Source organism: Tamandua tetradactyla, chromosome 21, assembly GCF_023851605.1.
Source record: "Tamandua tetradactyla isolate mTamTet1 chromosome 21, mTamTet1.pri, whole genome shotgun sequence".
Taxonomy (NCBI): Eukaryota; Metazoa; Chordata; class Mammalia; order Pilosa; family Myrmecophagidae; genus Tamandua; species Tamandua tetradactyla.
In genome coordinates, this window is record NC_135347.1 from 7,186,835 (window position 1) to 7,195,365 (window position 8,531).

Here is an 8,531-nt window from a genome sequence, read left to right on the forward strand (position 1 = left end):
GAGAAAGAGGCACACTTATCCACTGTTGGTGGGAATGTCAAAGGGTGCAACCACTGTGGAAGGCAGTTTGGCGGTTCCTCAAAAAGCTGAATATAGAATTGCCATACGACCCAGCAATACCATTGCTAGGTATCTACTCAAAGGACTTAAGGGCAAAGACACAAACGGACATTTGCACACCAATGTTTATAGCAGCGTTATTTACAATTGCAAAGAGATGGAAACAGCCAAAATCTCCATCAACAGAAGAGTGGCTAAACAAACTGTGGTATATACATACGATGGAATATTATGCAGCTTTAAGACAAGATAAACTTATGAACCATGTAATAACATGGATGGACCTAGAGAATATTATGCTGAGTGAATCCAGCCAAAAACTAAAGGACAAATACTGTATGGTCCCACTGATGTGAACGGACATTCGAGAATAAACTTGAAATATGTCATTGGTAACAGAGTTCAGCAGGAGTTAGAAACAGGGTAAGACAATGGGTAATTGAAGCTGAAGGGATACAGACTGTGCAACAGGACTAGATACAAAAACTCAAAAATGGACAGCACAATAATACCTAATTGTAAAGTAATCATGTTAAAATACTGAATGAAGCTGCATCTGAGCTATAGGGTTTTTTTTGTTTTTGTTTGCTTGTTGGTTTGTTTGTTGTTGTTGTTTTTTACTATTACTACTACTTTTATTTCTTTTCTTTATATTAACATTTTATATCTTTTTCTGGTGTGTTGCTAGTTCCTCTAAACCGATGCAAATGTACTAAGAAACAATGATCATGCATCTATGTGATGATGTTAAGAATTACTGAGTGCATATGTAGAATGGTATGATTTCTAAATGTTGTGTTAATTTCTTTTTTTTTTTTTCCGTTAATAAAAAATAAAAAAAAAATAAAAAAAAAAACAAAAAAAAAAACTACAGAAATTGGTAGTGTGGTATTGGTGTATAGGAAGCTGAAGAGACATCGGAGTTCAGGCTATAATTAAAGTGGAGAAACTTAATAACCCCAGACATTCATTTTAGGAAAAAATAAAGGCAATGCCTTAGGATTAAGGAACATGTTTTTGCAATAGGGTCAAATTGAAATAGATCCATTTTAAACAATACTTAATATATAGAATTACCAGATGATCTGGCAATACCATTGTTAGGTATCAACTCAGAGGACATGAGGGCAAGGAAACAAATAGACATTTGCACACCAATGTTTATAGCAGCATTATTTACAATTGAAAAGAAATGGAAACAGCCAAAACGTCCATCAACAGATGAGTGGCTAAACAAGCTGTGGTATATACATACGATGAAATATTATGCAGCTGTAAGACAGAATAAAGTTATGAGGTGTGTAACAACATGGACAGACCTTGAGGACATTATGTTGAGTGGGATTAGCCAGAAACAAAAGGACAAATATTGTATGATATGAACTAACATTAGTGAATGAACCTGGAGAATTTCAGATAAGAACAGAGACCATCAGGAGATAGAAATAGGGTAGATATGGGGTAATTGGAGCTGAAGGGATACAGATTGTGCAACAGGACTGATTATAAAAATTTGAAAATGGATAGCACAATGCCACCTAACTGTAATACCATGATGTTAGTACACTGAATGAAGCTGAATATAAGAATGATAGAGGGAGGAGGGCTGGGGGCACAAATGAAATCAGAAAGAAAGAAAAACAATCAAGACTGAGATGGTATAATCTAGGAATGCCTAGAGTGTACAATGATAGTGGTTAAATTATAAAACTGGTTTTGCATGAGGAAGAACAAAGGAATGTCAATATTGTAGGATGTTGAAAATAGATGGTAACTCAAATTCTAAAACTTTAACTTACATGTAAGACTAGAGCAAAAATGTTTATTTGGTACAAAATTTATATATTGACTAGTGCCTTTCCTAATGTAACTTATGTGGAACAGTTTAGTTGAATGCCATAAGTACATGGAATCTTGAGTAGGGCATAAGATTTTGTAGGTTTGTCCAGAGCGATGCCCCAGTAAATCCCAGAGTGATTTGAACAGTGAATAAAAAAGTATTCACAAAGTCCCCTTGAGGGAATGGTGAGAAAGGGGGAAAATTCAACTTCCCCAAGTGGAGAATTCCTGATATTCTCACAAGCAGTGGGGACAACCAAAGCAATAGGCTGAGCTCTCAATCTGGGGTTGTTCATATGAAACTTAACCCTGCGAAAAATAGGCTAAGCCTACTTAAAATTAAGCCTAAGAGTCACCCCCAGAGAACCTGTTTTGTTGCTCAGATGTGGCCTCTCTCTCTCAGACAACACAAAAAGCAAACTGACTGCCCAGGGATTCCCCTCTCTATGTGGGACATGACTCCAAGGGGTGTAAACCTTCCTGGCAGTGTGGGACAGAAATCCTAGAATGAGCTGGACTCAGCATCAAGGGATTGAGAAAATCTTCTCAACCACAAGGGGGGAGAGAGAAATGAGACAATAAAATGTCATGGCTGAGAGATTTCAAACAGAGTCGCGAGGTGACCCTGGAGGTTATTCTTACGCATTATATAGATATCACTTTTGTACATAAGGTATATAGGAGAGGTTGGAGGGAAGAGCCTGAAAATGTAGAGCTGTGTTCCAGTAGCTGTGTTTCTTGAAGATGATTGTATAATGATACAGCTTTCATAATATGACTGTGTGATTGTGAAACCCGTGAGTCTGATGCTTCTTTTATCTATGGTATGGTCAGATGAATAAAGCATATAGATTAAATATAAATAAATAATAGGGGAACAAATGTTAAAATAAATTTAGTAGGTTGAAATACTAATGATCAAAGAAAGGAAGTGGTAAGGGGTATGGAAAAAAAATAGGGGGAACAAAGGCTAAAATATATTGAGTAGATGGAAATATGAGCAGTCAATGAGAGGGAAGGGTAAGGGGTATAGTGTAGGTATGAGTTGTTTTCTTTTTTCTTTTTATTTCTTTTCCTGAATTGATGCAACATTCTAAGAAATTATCATGGTGATAAATATACAACTATGTGATGATATTGTGAGTTATTGATTATATACCAAGAATGGAATGATCATATGGTAAGAATGTTCATGTTTGTATGTTGTTATATTTAAAAAAAAAGTTTAATTAAAAAAAAGGAGAGTAAGCACTCAAAAAGTAAAAATAAACAACCTTAATAGTATCCATGGATGTAAATGGCAATTTACTTTCCAGAATCACTTTCAATGAACATTAGAAGAGAATAACATAATCTAGAGCCTCTACTTCACATCCTTTGCTGTCACACAATAAATAGTAGTAGTAGTAGTGATAGGAGTAATAATAATAATAATAAATATCTAGATATGGAAGGAAAATAAACTGATAATTGAGGATAAAATAGTGAATATAAACAGAGCCAAGCAGAAACAAAGAGTTAAAGTTAACAGTCAAAGACTTACAAATAACTATATTTAATATGTGAAAGAAAATAAACAAAAAGGTGGACAAAAGCCCTAAGTCAAACTTCAATAAATTTCAAAATTTTGCCATTACATTTGAAAATACAAAGGAAATGGACATATTCTTTGAAAAATGAACAAATTTAGTACAACAAGAAAAAATGTAATATCTGGATTTTTTTCCTTCTTTTGGTTGGGTATTTTCAACTGGTGGTAACCCTTATTAGTTAAACTGAAACTCTCATTTACCTTAGAAGATATTTATGAAATAAAAATATGTGATTATAAGGGAGATAAATAAATGAATTTCCAAAGCAATTTTGCTACACTTTGAAAATGGACTTATTAAGAAGAGCTCACTTAAAAGCATGGACTAGTACAGGACAGAGTAATGTACTGGCCACTCTCAGTAATCCCCTCATTGTATGGTTTTATGTGCTTTGTATTAGCAATAAACAAAGTTATGTTTCTCTGAAATGATATAATCCAAAATATACTAATCATACCTGTATGCCCCTATTTCATATTGTTCTGCCTCTCTCTACACTTTCTGCCTAACTAAAACTCTACTCATAATTTAACATTCAGAGAAAAGGTCACCTCATCTCTTCAGAGCTTTAACTGACTTTTACTTGATCTTGAGACCTAATATCCAAACCTATATTTTCTCTTTTTAAATCTTACAGGTAAACTTGAAGATATGTGTTGGGGATTGAATAATGCCCCCACAAAAGCCATGTTCAACTCCCAACTCCTGGTCCTGTGGGTGTGAACGTATTTGTAAAGAGGAACCTTGAATCTATTACTGGTTGAGGTATGTCCACACTGAATGAGAGTGGGCCTTAAACCAATATGACTGAGGTTATTTTAAGCAAAAGAAATTGAGCACAGAGAAGAAGCCATGGGGAGCAGCCAGAAATTAGAAATTGATGGAACTTGGAAGAGAAAGGAGAAGATGTAGCCATGTTTATTACCATGGGACAGAAAAGCCAAGTGTTCTGATTTCCTAGGCTGCCCAATGCAAATACCATGCAAGAGGTCAAACAATGGGAGACCAGGAAAATGTCCAAATGAAAGTAATGCTGTCTTCCCAAAGACTGGCTATTGGTTATTCTTGGTTCCTCTCTACCTAGTCAAGGAACATTGCAGATCTAATAATCTCTCTCTTCTTTTTTCAGGTTATTGATATCAGCTTTTTGCTTCTGTGGCTTTCTCTCTCTTGCCACTTGAATTTCATTATACTTTTAAGGACTTCTAGTAATAAGATTAAGACCCATCCTGATTGAGGTGAGTCACACCTTAACAGAAGTAACTCATCAAAAGTCCTACTTACAATGGGTTCATACCCACAGGAATAGTTTAAGTTTAAGAACATTTATTTCTTGCATACATCCAGTTCTAAACCATCACACTGTGGTACTCCAAAGATTGCTAGCTAGCAAGAAAGCACCAACCCCTGGAGAAAGCAAACTTTCTAACCTCTGAAACCAGAAGCCAATAAATTACCACTGCTTAAGTCAACCCATCATGTCATTTTTTTTTTTAGCAACTAGGAAACTAAAAAATATGTAATGATTCAGTAATGTACAAGTATATAAAGGAAAATATTAAAGCCCCATTTCAACACACCCAACTCTCATTCCTCTATTCAGAGGTATATATTATTTACATTTTGGCAAACTTCTTATTTATCATCTATCTGTTCACATTCACATATACATATAGATATGTATGGAAAGATATGCACACATTTAGACATGCCTTTTGTGATTTGGGAACTTTTCTTCAGAAATGTAATTAGTCATCACATAATGAATTATGGCATCACAGTTTTTTTAAAAAATATAGCTATCTAAGAGAAAACACTTTCCAGTAGTTTGCATAATTTTCAGAAAATAATTTTAGGGAGATAGATCACAGCAAGGAATCTAAAAGACAATAGTTTGGCAGCTTCTTAAGGATGTTTGTCCACAAAATATGGCCATATTTATAAAATGTCAGGCAAAAAAAGTTGTAATGTTTGGGGTGTTGTTAAAGGAATAATTTAATTATGGTCATAAATGGTAATGTGTATTCTTAGTACATGGACTTTCTGTTCTATTTGAAAATCATTTAAATTTAATTTGATGTTATTTGAATTAAACAATCATAACATTGGAAGATGCTTGCTTTCATTTCCTACATTTTAATGTGTTTTCATTGTTTTATTTTTCCTAAACTTATTAATTGAATTAAGGATAAGGAGTTTTATTTTCAAATTGTGCATCATGAAAGTGTCATTTAGGGTGCACAGGTAGTTCAGTGGTAGACTGCTTGACTTCCATGCAGGAGACCCAGGTTCAATTCCCAGACCATGCACCTAAAATAAAAAGTGTTATTGAATGGTAACATTCAATGGAGTTTTAGTCAAATTAACATCATTTTCATAGACTTCATAAAGGTGTCAGAAATTTATTGAATGTGTCTATCTGTTCTTTAGTATTTAGGGGATCTACAATTATTTTAATGGACACATTGTATAATTCTCATGGCAGTAGAAATTGTGATTGCAGCAGGAAAATGGGTCACTAAATTTCTCATCCTTTTAGCTTTATTTTTTTAACTCATTACATATAAAATTCTCATTTGTCCCTGTTTTTGGTTCCTTGACTCTCAGGCAAATACCACGCAAAAGATCAGCTTAAAGACTGGGGATTTATTAGCTGACAGTTTTGAGACCAAGTCCAAATCAAGGCATCATCAACTTGATGCTTTTTTCTTGAAGAATGGCTTACTGAGGTTGGCTGCTTGGGCTTGGGCTCCTCTGGCACGTGGCAATATAAATGGCAACTTCTCCTGACCTCTCACTTTTCTTTTGGGTTCTGTTGAATTTTAGCTTCTTGCTTCCTGTATCTGTGTCTCTTTGTCTTCTAAATTGAATTCAACTTTAAAAGGACTCCACTAGTAGGATTAAGATCCATACTGACTGAGGTGGGCACACTTTGACTGAAATCACATCATCAAAAAGCCCTACTGACAATGGGTTTACACATATAGGAAGGGATTAAGTTCAAGAACATGTTTTTCTGGGGTACCTATAGTTCGAATCCATCAAAATATCTACCCAAATAGTTTGTATATGTTAATATTATATTATATACTATAATACAATAAGCTAAAAACAAATGATGCTCAAAATAAGTTTTTCAAACATTTTTATCATTATATATATATATATATGTGTATATATAGTTGTAGAGCTCTCTTATGAATTAATTACCTTCCCTTTTTATTTATGCTGTCTCAAAGTGTGTCTGGTTTAAAATCAACTTTTTAAAAGTTTAACTGTTAAAATTTCAACATAGGAAAATGACTAATATTTTTCTGCTCCTGTGTTATTGCATCCAACTCACATCATTTTAATAATGTTATCTATACAGGAGAAAATAGTCAAGGGTGGCCTCCAGTTATTATTTATTATGATGAAAAATAAAAAAATCATCGACAGAAAGATATGAAGTCTCCATGGGAATTGTTGATTTTAGTTTTGTGGAGTATTAGGGTAGCAATATTTAGCAGAATGTTGGGTAAAAAGAATTTCAAGGGCAAAAAGATATTCTATCCTATTTGTCAAACATTAACTTGGAGAAAATTTTTAATTGAAAACAGGGGAATCAATGAGATTTCCCAGAAAGTAGAGTGAGAAAATAAGACTATCAATGTTAGAAAAAAACACCATACTTAAAGGTGAATAAATGCTCACCCAATTGTGGAGAATAAAAGAATTTATTCATGATCTTGCAACAATGGGTACTCAACCAAACACAAAATGGTGGTGGGCATACCCAACAATAGAACACCAAACTGGTTATACCTGTGCTTAGCTTGGAGACCATACCCTGTTTCTCCACTGATTGGATACTCCAGAGGTTACAACCTATCTGGATAGTTTAACTAATTCAAATTTCTGATGGAAGGTTCCCACTTTTGATTACACTTTATAGTTCAGTGACCCTGACCAGTACTTATTTAAACTTGTTTCTACCTGTTTGGTGCCAGTTCTAGGCTTACATCAGAGGTGCTCTCCTTCCCTACTTGTAAGACTGGTTTGAGTCGTTTTGTGGCCCTTTTCTGTGCCATCTTGTGTGAAAGCTAAACTTAAATTTCTCACACCAAGAATAAAATTTGACCTCAATATATTCTACAAAATATAGTATGCTTACAAGATCTTTAAGTTGCAGAGTAATATAAATAAGGTAGTCCTATAGCAGCACTTAGTTGTTGGAAAAGAAACCAAAATATAAGGCTTTAATTTATTTAGCCTAAGAATATATTTATGGAAAATACTTAAATTTGATTTAAAATATTTCTTGTAAAATCACTAAAATAGAGTGCTTTTCTATCTATATTTTGCAAGAATATGCAAGACAGAAAAAGCCTGTACACAGCTAAAAAGAAATATGGGTTAGATGTGTGCTTCTGTTGATAATCAAGGACCCTCTATAAAACTACCCTTAAAACAATTGCTCTAGCTCAAAATCAACTTTTTATATGAAATGTGATAAAGATTGTAATTTTTCTAATGATTCAAGTATTTTGTTTTCTCTGATTTGAATAATAAAGAATCCATATCAAATCCATTTCTAATGAAAGAAATCCCTAATAAATTTGCCAATTTGATTATAACATGCTTTCTTATTTATTATCTAAAACATATATTTAATGAAGTGTGACTTGTAGGAATAAGTTATTACATAAATTTAGATGGGCCTTTAGACTTTTACATTTTAGCTTTTTATTGTTATATGTATCTTCAAAATGACAATGATAATAGCCAATTTTTTCTATAGAAAAGGAAGAATTTTGGTGCATTTTAAATAAAATTATATTTAATATTTAGTGGTAACTATCTAGCTCTTACAAGTTTTGCTAAGTTTTACTTCTATTCATAAAAATGTGGTGGAAAAATTCAACTTGTTCACTTGCCTTTCAATATCACTTTAATATTAAAATTTATACATTAAATGATTGAGTCAGTACAATACATTTCTTTATAAAACTCAATGTATTACAGTGTTCTTGCTAAAACAATCTTCTTGTATGTTTTTAT

At 33.3% G+C, this 8,531-nt stretch overlaps 2 long non-coding RNA genes across 8 annotated transcripts in view; one reads left to right on the top strand and one right to left on the bottom strand.

The window, feature by feature from the left end:
• Positions 1 to 6,541, top strand: part of LOC143665441 (uncharacterized) — a 359,913-nt gene extending 353,372 nt beyond the window's left edge. For 2 of the 7 annotated variants that reach the window (XR_013166960.1, XR_013166961.1), the window contains 2 exons: positions 4,129 to 4,256; positions 4,621 to 5,537. This is a non-coding gene — a long non-coding RNA (uncharacterized LOC143665441). Of the gene's footprint in view, positions 1 to 4,128; positions 4,257 to 4,620 lie in introns of all 7 variants that reach the window. The other 5 variants (XR_013166958.1, XR_013166962.1, XR_013166957.1 and 2 more) reach the window with 5 other exon arrangements.
• Positions 1 to 8,531, bottom strand: part of LOC143665445 (uncharacterized) — a 33,964-nt gene that overhangs the window by 9,450 nt on the left and 15,983 nt on the right. The gene's annotated exons all lie outside the window — the stretch shown is intronic.